Source organism: Heliangelus exortis, chromosome 3 (assembly GCF_036169615.1).
Source record: "Heliangelus exortis chromosome 3, bHelExo1.hap1, whole genome shotgun sequence".
In the NCBI taxonomy this organism is placed as follows: domain Eukaryota; kingdom Metazoa; phylum Chordata; class Aves; order Apodiformes; family Trochilidae; genus Heliangelus; species Heliangelus exortis.
In genome coordinates, this window is record NC_092424.1 from 16823721 (window position 1) to 16836813 (window position 13093).

The 13093-nt window shown below is 44.5% G+C and overlaps 2 long non-coding RNA genes across 4 annotated transcripts; one reads left to right on the forward strand and one right to left on the reverse strand.

Annotated features, from left to right (window-relative positions):
• Window positions 1-935: 935 nt before the first annotated feature.
• LOC139794178 (uncharacterized) lies at window positions 936-7303 on the forward strand. 2 transcript variants are annotated; one of them, XR_011724994.1, is made up of 4 exons: window positions 936-1407; window positions 2459-2549; window positions 3030-3189; window positions 5554-7303. It is a non-coding gene; the product is annotated as an uncharacterized lncRNA (long non-coding RNA). The 2 variants fall into 2 exon arrangements; XR_011724993.1 differs by having other exon boundaries at window positions 936-2549.
• Window positions 4497-7350, reverse strand: LOC139794179 (uncharacterized). 2 transcript variants are annotated; one of them, XR_011724996.1, is made up of 3 exons: window positions 7176-7350; window positions 6963-7026; window positions 4497-4579 (listed from the first exon to the last, which is right to left on the reverse strand). It is a non-coding gene; the product is annotated as an uncharacterized lncRNA (long non-coding RNA). The 2 variants fall into 2 exon arrangements; XR_011724995.1 differs by having other exon boundaries at window positions 6963-7350.
• Window positions 7351-13093: the final 5743 nt, after the last annotated feature.

Consider the following 13093-nt stretch of genomic DNA (forward strand, 5'->3'; position numbering starts at 1 on the left):
TCTGTTGTCCTCGCATGGGTGAACAGGACTGATGCCTGGAAGGGCTAAATTATAGCATCTGAGGGAACACCTTTATGTCTCCTGGGAGCAGCCGAGGAGGGAACATGATGAGTGTTGAAGACGAGGCACCTGAGTCCCAGGAAGTACTGAGCAGCAGAGCTGGGCTGCTCCATCAGAGCTTTGCTGGGCTGCTCCTCAGGATGGAGCAAGGGCTCTGCTCCTATTTGGCCTGCACGTGTTCATTCTGGCCCAGTTAACACTGCACGAACCCCACTGTTTGCTGGGAGAAGCCTCATGCCTGTGGGAGGGAAGGGGCTGGAGGCTGCTGGTGCAGAGTCAAACAGAATGTGGCCTGAGCTGCCAGGATCAAAGAGCAGCTTTGATTTATCTTCCATTCTGTTTGTACACAGCGAGTGAGCTCCCAGCAATGCAGTGTGAGGTCTCCCTTGTTCCCTTGTCTGTTCTCCATCCAGTTGTGGAATACCTAACATTTTTTATGCTTGCACAGTAGTTGATGTGTAGGACCGAGGACAGTGAAATATTTATCTGAGATCTGTTCCAGTATTTTTGAGTATCAGTATCACTGTGGAAGCCTAGATGCTGGGAGGATTGGAACACAATGCAGTTCAGGAGTTTTGCCTGCCTTGCAATAACATTTGGAAATAAATAAAGACAGAAAGCAAAAAAATATCCTGAACAACAACTACAAAATGATGGAAAAAAGTATTATCATGGGTAACTACCTTTTTTTTTCTTTCACAATTGCTGCAAAGAACTTCCAGGCTTTTATTGTCAATAAGCAAAATTATTTGGCATTTTACCTCTCATTCCTGGCTTTTTAATGGCAGTTGTGTAGCTGGAAGTGAGGTCTGCTTGCTGGGAGTAGATAGTTTGAATTTCTTTGAATAGTTAGTTTGATAGTTTGAATTTTTCCTTGCCCTTTTCAGTGCTGTATTTGGTTGTTATAGCTGGAAAACTGTGCTTCCCAAAGAACAGTTGCACCATGTAAAGTAGGATTGGTCTAATGCCAACAGTGACCAAATTATTCCACAGCAAATGGGCTCACTGTTGGTAAACCAAGTTTTCCACCCTCAGATGAATAGAGTCTTCTCTCATCGTGGGAGCTATGGATGTCCTCAGCATTCCTTCTGTTTGGCATGTGAAGTTTACATATCATCTTCTAGGCTGTTGATGCATTTTGCACCAAAGGGCCAAGGAATGGAAGAACAATCTTTGGAGTGGAAAAAATGTGGAACTGCTAGAGTTTATTGTATGTTCATTTGCACAGTCTGCCTTTCAGATAAACTGCATCCCTGCAAGTATACTGGTACTTGAAAGAGTCCTTGGATAACCTGCACAGAAGCTGAACAACCAGAGGTGCTGCTTCACAAAAGCAAGCAGATGAAGGTACCAGAAATAGTTCAGGGGAAAAAGTTCTGCAGTAAGAACCCTCTTTTATTGTTCATATATGTGTCTATCCTGTTTCTGGATCACAAGTTGTTGTTATTTTATTAGAGATAATGCAGCTTGTACATGGGGAAAAAGGCTACATTTCTCACTGGAAAAGGCATGCTGCTTGCTCATATGTGGGAGTATTATTTTCTAAAAGGCCTTATTTTCTTCTACTGCCTTACTCTAGAGAGCCCTGCCGAGAGGCTATCAGCCATCTATGCCCAAATATGTTTCTCAGATATCTTCTTATCTTATACAGATCAGCATAATTTTATGTGCTTTGATAGAGCTGTGACTTAAACCAGTGGAGGATCTAACTCCTCAGGATTTTAAATAACATAGATAAGCCCCAAGATTTGTGATCAGAGGAGAAATATTTCTAGGTATAGCATGCTTGCATCATTACTCTTCCACATTAATTGCAGTGCCTTCCTGCAGTGACTTGTGCAATACTTTTGTGTTTATCTTTAAGGTCCACGGAGACAAAAATCACCTGTTCTTTGAAAAATGTCAGTGTTGCATACAGACACAGATAAGAGTAAGAATCCATACTGAAGATAGTACAAATTTTGCAGTTCAAAGAACAAAATGGTGCTCCTAAGACTGCTGTTTGAACCCTGACTTTTGCCTTTTGGTTTATGTTTCCATAACCAGAAGTTTATGTTTCCAAAAGCAAAATAATGCTTTGAGAAGTCAAAGCTCAGTGTTAATGATGTCATGGCCATAGGGGTTGAGACGACATCTTTGTTGCAATGAGTCCCTCTTGAAAATGTGTGATAAAGCCAGAAAGAAAATGGGACTCATTTTACAGATTTTTGGAGTGCTATAATTCTGTTCTTGCTATAGTATTATCTGTGAGAAGCCTTTTCTTTTTTAATTCCATAAAGCTCTATCAGTATATTATCTGAGCAGCTAAGTACTCAAATTATGTAAGTTGAACATAATAGGATGTCTGTAAAACTTTGATGCTTACAGTCTTGGAAATTTCTACATTGCTCTTCTACAGTGACTCAGCTGGAGACCTCCCATACAATCCAGAAGAATGTGTGGTAGAGTGGGATTTCCATCCTTTGAAAGGAGTGTAGCAGAGTCCTCAGGTATGTCCTCAGATGCAGCCTTTCTCTCCTCCCACATGCCCTGGGCTTCTCTGGGCAATCTTTAACTGCTGATCAGTAGATCCTTGCTGTATTTCCTGTCATGCATTCTGTCCTTCTAGGAATGTTTACTTCATGTTTTCCAAGAAATCCACCTTTTAATTTGCACAGCAGGAGAATTTGCCTGTTGTACCAGATAGCACAATATGTATTTTCACAGACTATTTCTCCTGTAGGATATTTTTGGCCCAAAAGTGATGTTTTAAGAATAATTTTACCAGTACTGTTTTTATCACAGGTACAGCTTCCTTCTGCATTACCAACCATATGGCCAAGCACACTACATGCAGCTACATACAAGGTTTACTGCCCAATAGGAATGAGAAGCATGTATTTTTGAATAGATGTGTACTGAGGAAAAAAAGCATTCAACTTCAAAGGTACATTCTCAGGACCTTTATTTCTTCTCTTCATTCTCCCTAGGTTTTGAATGACGTGCAGCATCATCTCCCTTGGAGTCTCACTGCAGTAATGTGGGCTCAGAACAGCTGTTTTTACTTTGCCTTGCTGATGACAGTCAGGAGATAAAATGCAGAGGAGTAAATTCTGCCTGTGTGCTACAGGTTGCATCATACAAGCACTGGTAGGTCTTGAGAAGTGTTACTGATAGCGAGATTTTATCTTGGCAAGGGTAAAAGCTCATGAACGAGGTGGCTCAAGGAATGACTAATGAAAGCTTTATGGTGAAATTTCTCTCTAAGCTGTGTCAGCTGTGACCAAAAATTATCATCAGGGGACTATTTGACAGTCTAGGGTGAGTGAGCAGGTGCCCTGTGTCCAGTTTGTTGTAGAGCTGTGTCTTTAGTGTAAAATCCACTAACTCTGTTTGTATCAATTAATGTCAGTGGAGAAAACCACAAATGGGGATGTGGCATGGTGGTGAACTACACTCTTACCCCTCAAGTGGCTTCTCTGATTTAGAGCTGGGCCATTTAGTGAGGCAGATGATACTGCTGTTACTTTGTGTTTTTCTCTTTGGTAGATAAATCATTCCAGTCAGATGTATACACACAGCTGTGTTTTGTGTGTTCATGCAGAAATGCAGACTCCAGTTCTCTCAGGAACAGTCCCAGCTACTCAACTGGGACTACATTATCAGTACAGGCATCATAATATTTAGGTCAGCTTCCTATGGAAATGTCATGGGGAGTCCCCCTGTATGACTACCAAAATATCCTTCTTCACCTCCTTGATCCCAGTCCCAGGGATTTACAATGCTTCCTGGGTATTTTTGCTTTCCTTGTGACACCAGTAGCTCCTGTACAATCCCAAATCATTAGCTAACACGCTTAGGTCAGTGTGGAGGTTTTACCTAGTGTTGTGACACAGTGGCACTCAGTAAACTTAGCTCCTGCCTTCTTGTGCCAGCCACCACGTCCTGCTTTCTGTAAAGCCATGTCCAATGTCCATAAAGCAAATTCCCCATTTCTGCCATAAAACATTACTTCCACTGAAGAAGAACAAACTCCCACCTTTTGGGCAGGGCTGCAAATGAGGCAGGGGGTAGAAAGGGGACGTTTGCAGGTTTGCTCTGGGCATTTGGGAGACAAGGTGGGAATGAGGGAAGTCAGAGTTTTAGCCTAGGTTCCAATAATGATTTTCTGCGTGGCGTTTTTCATGCTCTTTCATGTTTCCACCTCATTTTGCCCAAACCTAAAATGGACTTCAGAATCATCACCTCCCCTTCCCTACCCTCCATAGGCTTGTGAGAAGGATTTAATGTTTGTCTCAGAGGCTTTGAGCAGTATTATACATCCAGGAAATATATAAGGGCATTTAGAGACTAGGATGAGCTTAATATAAAATAATCAGTAAGGAAAATGGCATTTATATTACCCATAAATTGGGGACTGAAATAGAATATGTGGTTAACAAACCTGCAAAACAAGCTTTGTTTCATTGGCTTGAGCTGCTTTTTATTTCTGTTTGTGTACGTGGAAGTGATGTTCAGTCTTTTTAAATGAGTCACAGGACTGGAAGAACAAAAATATTTGATGGTAACATATAGCAGCAAAACAATTACTCTTTTCATTCTGACATGCATGATAGTCAGAATAGCAAGTTAGAGCTAGAGGTCTAGGCTGGTAGTTTCTTTCCACATATCAGGGATTTTAGATCTGCTTGCAAGGCAGTGAAACAGAACTGTCATAACAATAAAAAGACAGCACTAGATCAAACAATAAAATCAAGCATGTTCATTAGGATACAACTATTTACACTTATGAAGGTTCCCCTGGTCAGTCAGCCCTTGCAGTAATCTCACACAGCACAGCCTTGTCTAGCAGCAGTCTGTACCTTTATCCAGAGGAGACTCCTTTCCACCCTGCTTGCTGCATTGCACCACTGATTTAGTGAAGACATCATCCTCATAAGGATGCTCTTCTAACTCACCTCTGAAATCCGCTTGCTTTTCTCCTCTGACAATTAGGTTTAAATGTGCTGCAGCAAAGTACTCATCCTTAGGAGTCGTATGGCTTTTTAAGTGATAAACTGCATTAGCAAATTCCTTATTAGATAATCTATCAAATGAGGTCATACATAATTTTAGCAGTCTCATCTTGATTTATAGCATGATCGCAGCAAATTACACATACACAAACCAGCATGCTGGATGTCAAAGTCAGGTATTTTTACCCTGCTAAAATATTCCCAGGCCAGCCCAGTGGCCTACTGGTAGCACTCTGCATGACCACAGCTTGCCCAGTTTGCATGACAGCCCTCAAGTTCACCCCTTGCTTCTTATTAGGACTGATAAGAGTCCAAGGCAGTAGTCTAAATCCTTTCTTCCTATCTCCTAACAGTAATCCCTAATGGTGTTTATTCTGACAGCTTTTCCACACTCCCTTTAAGTAGGGGCATAGGCTTGCTGAAAGGGTATGCTTAGGTATGGGGAAACTGGGTCTGCAAGATGCTGATCTGCTCCCTGTCTCCTTTCTGTGTTCCCAAGGGAATGGGAAGCTAACCAGAGTGAATCATCAGGCAGTGTTGCACAGGGCTGGAACCCAGTCTGCTTCTGGACCAGGTTGCTTGGGCCAGTAGAGGTTTGGTTGCCCGCACCCACAGGCACTGGAGGAGGCTCCAGCTCCTACAGCCATCTGCATTGGGAAACTGTGCCACCTGCCTTGCTACAAGCAGAAGTGATGAAACTCAGGGAAATGGGAAGGAGCTTCAGGAACAAATGCTGCTTCTGAACTGCACTTTGCTGCCACTGCTGTACTTCTGCTCACTGCACCTGGCATCTAACCCCCATGCTGCAAGTAGGTTGCTCCTGGGATCCTGAAGGGACATGATTCCTATCCCCCAGCTGCAAACTTTTGCAGACATTTCATCTGTGGGTGGTTATCTCTAACTACCACAGGGAGGATCTGCAATAAATTATCTAGTCTTGCCTTCCTCTTCACCTGCTCTCACCTCACACTGGTATTTCTAGGGCTTGATCTGTGCAAAGTAGTGAGAGTACAGGTCATCTCTGTGTCTCTGAATAAATCATGTCTCTCCCACTGGACTTATGGCCAAACCATGTCCATGTAGGACAAAGTAGGGTAGAATAAGGTGTATTCTTTGGCATTCCAGGGGCATCTGCCCCTAAACTGTAAAATAAAACCTAAATGAAAATCTGATTAAAAGTCTCCCCAGCAGACGTAATATTGTAAAGACCTAACTATTGCTGCATGGAAACATCTTGAAACAATTAATACAAAGGCATCCATGCTGTCTTTGCAAGAATATTTCTGGAGTGAGAGACTGGAAGAAATCAAAGTTGTTTATCAAAACGTGTAAGCAAAGGACATGCTTGCAGCGGATGGCACTGCTGTTTTGCACACCCTATGGTAATTTTGCCTAAACCTACTGAATGAGTTTTTCATGCATATATATGTGTGTGTGTGTGTGTATGCATAATCTGTCATGAGTAACATTTATTGTGTCCTCAGTTGACAAGCTGCATGTGGCAGATTGCAGTAGGGCTCGGGGAAAAAAATTCATGATCCAGGCTAAGAGTATATTATGGGACTTGCCTGTGGAACCCAGCAGCCAAAATAGCAATTGAACCTCTTCCCATGCCAGAGCCAACACCGATCTGGGGTTCCTTTTCTCTCCCCTCCTTTTAACCCTGCTGGGGTGGCTGAAGAGGCAGCAGAGAGGATGATAAAGAAGGGGTTTGTTTCTTCAGAGCACAAATAGAGGGTGAAAACTGGGAGAGCAAAGGAGTGTCTGGGTCATGCAACCCCTGCAGTGAGGCTGGTGAGGTTGCTGTGGAAGGAGCGAGACACCCCAATGTACCCAAGGTGCTGAGGGAGAGCTGGGGGGCTCTGCAAGGCCCTCTGTAGCACCACCATGCAAACAGCAGCTTCTCACCTGGGTCAGTGCTCCAAGGGCATATTCCTCAACAGTCCCTGAGCAACACTGGCTGCAACCGTGGCTGGAAGCACAGCAGACAGTCTACATCAGTGAAGCAGGTGGTGGGCTCCCTGAGAGCCCTGCCCTGCCTCCTTCCTGCCCTGGCTCCCTGACAGGGATCCTCAGGCAGGCAAGGGAGGGAGCGAGCACAGCCCCATCTCCCTCCCTCACCTCTGCAGGGGTCCCTGGGGGAATAGCTGTGCCACCCGGAGGGCTCCATGGGGAGCTGGGGGCCCCCCAGCAGCGAGCAGCCCCCGGGTTGGCCACTCCTTCTCTAGACCTGCCTCTGCAGAGGTGTTTGCAGCCATTGGCATGGGCGCTGCAGAGCCGGTTGCCTGGCAGCACGAATGCGTCCTCTTCCCCATGACAAACATCATCTCCATCGACCCAGACCACCTTCTGTTTCAAATGCCTGCCCAGGCTGGAGAGCCCAGAAAGGGAAAATGTTGCTCACCGAAATGAGCTGAGCAAACCCATCATTTGGATGATGCAGGGACCCTTGCACTAAGCGGCTGCCTGACAAGTGCATTCATCCGGCAGTGCAAGCAAAACACTCCTGTGCTCGGCATCTCAGCCCGGATTAGCACAAAGAGAGCAAGCCCCCTTAAAGAAACACATGCTAATTGCAGTGAATGAATATTTGGCTTTCTGCAAAACTCTCAGAGGAAAAGTGATTGTGAATCTAAGCCCAAGGTCTGCCTTCCTCGCCTGGGTCTTCAGTTCCTGCTGAAAGCACCTATAATGTGCTTGATGTGCCCTAATGTGACTTGAGGGCAAAGTGTTATATCTGAGAGCACAGAGTTGCTCCAGGTTTCTGTGGCTTATAAAGTATATGCAGTGTGTTTATCTGCTCCCAGCTTGGCACTCAGCCTCTGAGAATGCCACTGCATCCAGCTGCTGCATTGTACTCATTCAGATGCTGAATATCGCAGCCATCACAGGATTATGAATTTGAGAGACATAAAAATTACCAACTTCAGAGATATCCATCTTCCTTAAAAGAAAGAAAACCATTATGAGTCAGGCACATTACCCGCCAGCAGCCTACTGAAGGGATCTGTCTTCTGCAGAGAGGAGGAGGAGAGGAGGACACCTGATGAGTGCATCAAGGGCGAGGACACAGCCTGGGAATGGAAGGGGAGGACTCACTGCATGCAGCCACTGAACAGCTGTGGTCGGCATGCCAGGGCTGTGCAGGGAGCACACAGGAGAAGGAGCTGGCAGAGTGCCTACGCAGGGGGCTGGGGTGTGCTGCAGGGATGTGGATTTGGGCTGAGCAGGCTCTGGGTCTGGATGGAAAGGTGGAAGTGTCCAGCTGTGCTGAGCTCCACTCCCCCATAGCTGGCAGCTGCATTGCAGGGTAGGGTGGGTAGCTCCATGTCAGGGTGCAGTTGTATAGATATAGTATGAGACACTTTCTTCTGTCTACAGGGAGGGTGAAGGTAGTGGGGCCTATTGGTCATTTTTGCCGTCTACTTTGAAACAGGTTTGTCCCAAGGAGGCTCGAGCTGCATGAAAGCAGGCAAACCAGGTGCAGAAGCAGTTCTTTTCTGACTGGGGCTGCTTGCCATGATGTGGGAATGAGCATCACTCCATCACAGAGCTGCAGCTCCCTCCTCTGCAACCTCAGTACCAGCCCTCCCTACTTTGGGTGGTGGCCATAGCTCAAGGGAGCCAAAGCCAGGGCAAAAGGAGGGGGAGAGACTGGATGTAGAGAGGTACATGGCAGGAGAAAGCAGCAGCTGGCCTGTTTTCAGGTAAAGAAAGAAATCTCTGCTGAGTGCTGCACAGGAGGAGCTGTGGCACAGTGGGCATGGGTATGGCTGCTGAGGTTGGGAGAAGGGTGGGGGGGAAGGGTTGCTATTTAATTGCCAGCCCCAGTTCTATCAGCAAATACGAGGACGAACTGTCACTGGAGTGGAAGGTAGCAGATGGCCTAATTGTGAGATTCTCCTCTGCGAGAGCAAAACGATACACTGTTTTTAACATCTTTGCCTAGAGCTGAGTGCTAGCTTCAGATACTACCAAGATATACTGTACAGAGCCACTTTGTGCCAGAAGTGTGCTCTTGTGATAATCAGGAGAAAACTGTGCTCAAAGTGACATTTAAAAAATAATTATTATGGCCTGTTGCTGTTAGTCACACATCCCAGAAGCTGATCTGGCTAACAGAGCTTTCCAAAGCATCTTCTGCTCGACATATCATCTGGAAATGATGCCATCATTATGTCACCATGTCTCGCCTTGTACTTACCAGGACACTGTCTATGAATGCACACTTTTTACTCCTTCTTCTCGGGGAAAAATAATTCTCTCTGTCTCCTGATTTGTCTCACGATGCTTCATCTGGTTTCATGAAGATTCTTTTTGCAGCTGTCTGCTGGAGAGCACAGGCCTTATCTTCCCAGAGACAGCTACGAAGCATCACCAACTCATCTCTTCTTCTGCAAAGCCCCAGGCAGCATCACCATGGCAAAAATCTGAGGTGCCCTGGAACCAGCTCAGTGCTCTGCAAAACTCCAGGCAGAGACAGCAGAGCTCGCCTGTGTCACGCTAATATCAGGTGCTTGAAACTTTATATTGAAGGTGCAGAGTCGTTGCTGGTGAGTCATTATGGCACTTGCATTTTGTCAGCTCCAGCTCTGATCTGACAACAGGGGAGAGGGCAGTGCCTCTCAGCTGGGTCAGGTTTTTTAGAGGAAACTCTGATAAGGATGTAGGTGGGAGAGGAAAATTTAGCTAACCTGTAAATCTGCTTCTTATTACCTATTACTAAGTGCAAAAACCAGGACAAGGACCTGCTTGGTCTAGAATAAAGTGAATGCTCCATTTGAAGATAACAGCCCTTTTCTTGTTGATGTTTTTGCAGATCACTGGGTATATTTTTGAGGACTTTTGCCTCAAAAGACTCAGCAGGTAATATGCTGTTTCTTCCTGGTAGTCCTTTAAACTTCATAATGTTTGGGTTTTGGGGTTTTTTGTAACAAAAGGGCTTTAATGGGTTATCTGTAAGCTTTTTCTCCTGAAGTATTGGATGTATTAAATCTTCTTTAAATCTACCTTTCTATTACTGTCCATCTTCAGAAGACTCTTACCCATGCAGAAAATGTCTATGCTGCAGCACTCCATCCTCCTTCCCCTCCTCCCCTCTTAATTCCCTCCAGTTTGCTCAGAAATCTGCTAAAAATCCCACAGCTGTGACACACTAGCCCAGCTCTCTCAAATCCCACTGATTTCATGTCTCCCTCAGCCTCCAATCAAATCTCCCTATCTTTCCCTTCAGGCCTTCCATAGTGTTACTTTGCTTTTGATCTCATTCCTCCCACTCCTCCTTCTGCCTGTATTCTCCCAGTCATACCTCCTTTCTCCTCATTTTATCTTCTTCTTCAACGGTTCAATCTCACTTTTTTCTTCACACTCCTCTGACACCTCAATTGCTCTCCCATGTTCTATTAGCCAAACATTTTTCCTCTCATTCTGTCAACTTTACCTTAAATCCTGATCTTTTTCTTGCTTGCTAGCAATAATACACCATATGCACTCACACAGCTCCCTGAGCTGTTGTCTCGTGTGGTGTTCCTGGAGTGCATGTTCTTCACTCCAGGAATTTATGGTTCTCCTACAGTGCACACCTCATAGACATAAACACACAAGAGTCTTTGGAGAACAGCAGTTGCTGGTAAGTAACCATTCATTATTAATCCTGTTGCTTATAAGGTACAGGTACTCTCTAGCTGAGTAATAAGAGGAAGCTCTTCTGATTTGAGTCTCACTTTGCTGTATTGCCTTGCACTACCACGTTATCACTGGCTGCATTCACATTGCCTTTAACATCTTTACATTCCTGCCCATAACAAACAATAGGAACTAATTCCCATCCAGCAGAGGAAATACTGTAGCAAGTGTCCATGTCCATTTCTTAACTGTCATCAAATAGCTTTTATTCACAGCATAGCACAAGTGTCAGCCAACTGGCAAAGGCAGCCTATATTAAAAATGTTGGGGATTATTCATGTCAACAGACACAAGGGAGCTTTTCTCAGTCTGTGGATCTGCACTAGCAGCGGTATGAAAATGCAGCAGGTTCTCTAGAGTAATCTCAAATCTGAGTAACTTCAGAAGGAGGCCAACAGCTGACTGTCACTTCCAAGTACAATTTTAAAAAATCAACTGGCACAATTAGATGAGAGCTTGGATAGGTGAGAGGCTTAACTATGGATATATAGAAAAGGCCATACCTAAGGATGTTTTGTAGAAAGACCAAGATAATATTTTTTAAAAAAATGTTCAGATTGAAGGTGGTCTGCAGATTTTGAGCTGGGGGTAGGTTCTCAATTTTGCTTCTGATTACATAGTTAGCTGATAGGTCCATGGCCTGTTTGATTGCAGGCATTTACTGAGCTATTTGGAATAAGATTTCTGTTGGCCGCGTGATTGTCTTTTATAGACAAGGTGCAATTTAGAAATTGATTCCTTCTTTCTTCTTTTAAAAGATTTTAAAAAAAATATCCTTGTTTAACTGAAAATGTCTTTTATTAAATTTGTAAACATATTAAATGTTAATAGGAAAAAAAAAAAGACAGACACAAGCAGCAAAATTGCTTACCTTAAAAATGTCAGGTAAATGTCAAAAATTATGGAGGCTTCAGATGTCTCAGGTTAACTGTTAAGGACAATTCCCCACATGGTTATTTCAGTGTCACGATATTTGCAGAAGTCTATTATATTCTGTTATCTTGCATTTTTAAATTTTTTGCTTTTAAAACATATGGTCTGCTGCTTTATTTTTTTCCCAACTATTTTCTATTAGTTTAATTTTCTAAACTTGGTGATGTTAAGCAGATATGAAATCAGGAGCAGTTTAAATGGAAAATAAAAAATTAAGGCCTATGCAAGTTATTGTGAAAAAGGTGACCTGATCCGCTCTGACACAGATCCATGTTCCACTTATGCTGTGGAAAACTTTGAATACTATATTTCTGTCAAAACCTAATTTCTGTGCAAATGTATAATGCAGAAGAAACCCAACCAGCAAAACCCTCAGATGTATCCCATGGCATCTCCATGACAACATATAGATGCACAGTCTGTTATATACATCCTTATTGGGAGCCTAACTGTTCCTAGATTCTTCCCACGTTGAGCTGGAAGGCAGACCTACCAACAGGGTAGCTGGCTGCAGAGAATGTTGCTGTAATTTATATGTGGAAACTGCAGTTTGTGATTCATGAAGGGTAAACCAGAGGCAAATGGAGCAGTATTACTGAAGAGATGAGGCTTGCACTACAGCTTGCCCTGATGAGGCTGCTTGGTCACGTCAAGGAATGGGCACTGGCAGTTCTCCACTGAGTCTGAAAAGTCACACAGAGGATCTTTACAGGGTTCTCAAAGTCTTCCTTAAAGGCCATTAGTGTGACTTACCAGCAGAGTGAGATAAGAACAAAAGGTAATTTGGGTTAATGAGTTATCTTGAGAGGTTTTTATTTACTGCACATGTAGAAGGAAAGGGAGGGTGATCCTGTTCCTCTCCCCCCAGTGGAGAACTCTGAGCTCTGTGGCAAGAGGTTCACCCTCCACTCCCCAGCAGCGTGTAGGAAGCCAGGGTCAGCCTGCCAGGACACTGGCACATGCAGCAAAGGCTTTTCCCTTGGAATGGATGATCCATTCTTCAGAGGCAAAGGATCAGCCTAGGGCCAAGAGAAGGAGCCTGCCACTCGCTCTCTGTGTGTGACCCTGGTTATCTCCCCTTTCATAGTTGCCAGTGTTTATTGCACGGGATTTAATTGCTCTGAAAATTCCATGTTAAATCAAACAACAAATGTTGCTGTGTTGTTCACTTACTTCCTGGAGCAGTTAGGAGCAAGACCTGGGGCTGATGAGGAGCCAGTCCCCTGGGGTCAGGAGACCACCAGCTCCTTCCTCCGGGCAGCTCTGCAGAGAGGGCCTGACCCAGTACAGCTGCCAGCACCGGGCTGGGCCCACTGAGGTGGCACCGGTGCTGCCCTGCACCAGCTAGATACTGGAATTTCAGAAGCGTATTAATGATGCACTGGCTGGGATAGCTGAGCAGCCACTGATTCAATAAATTC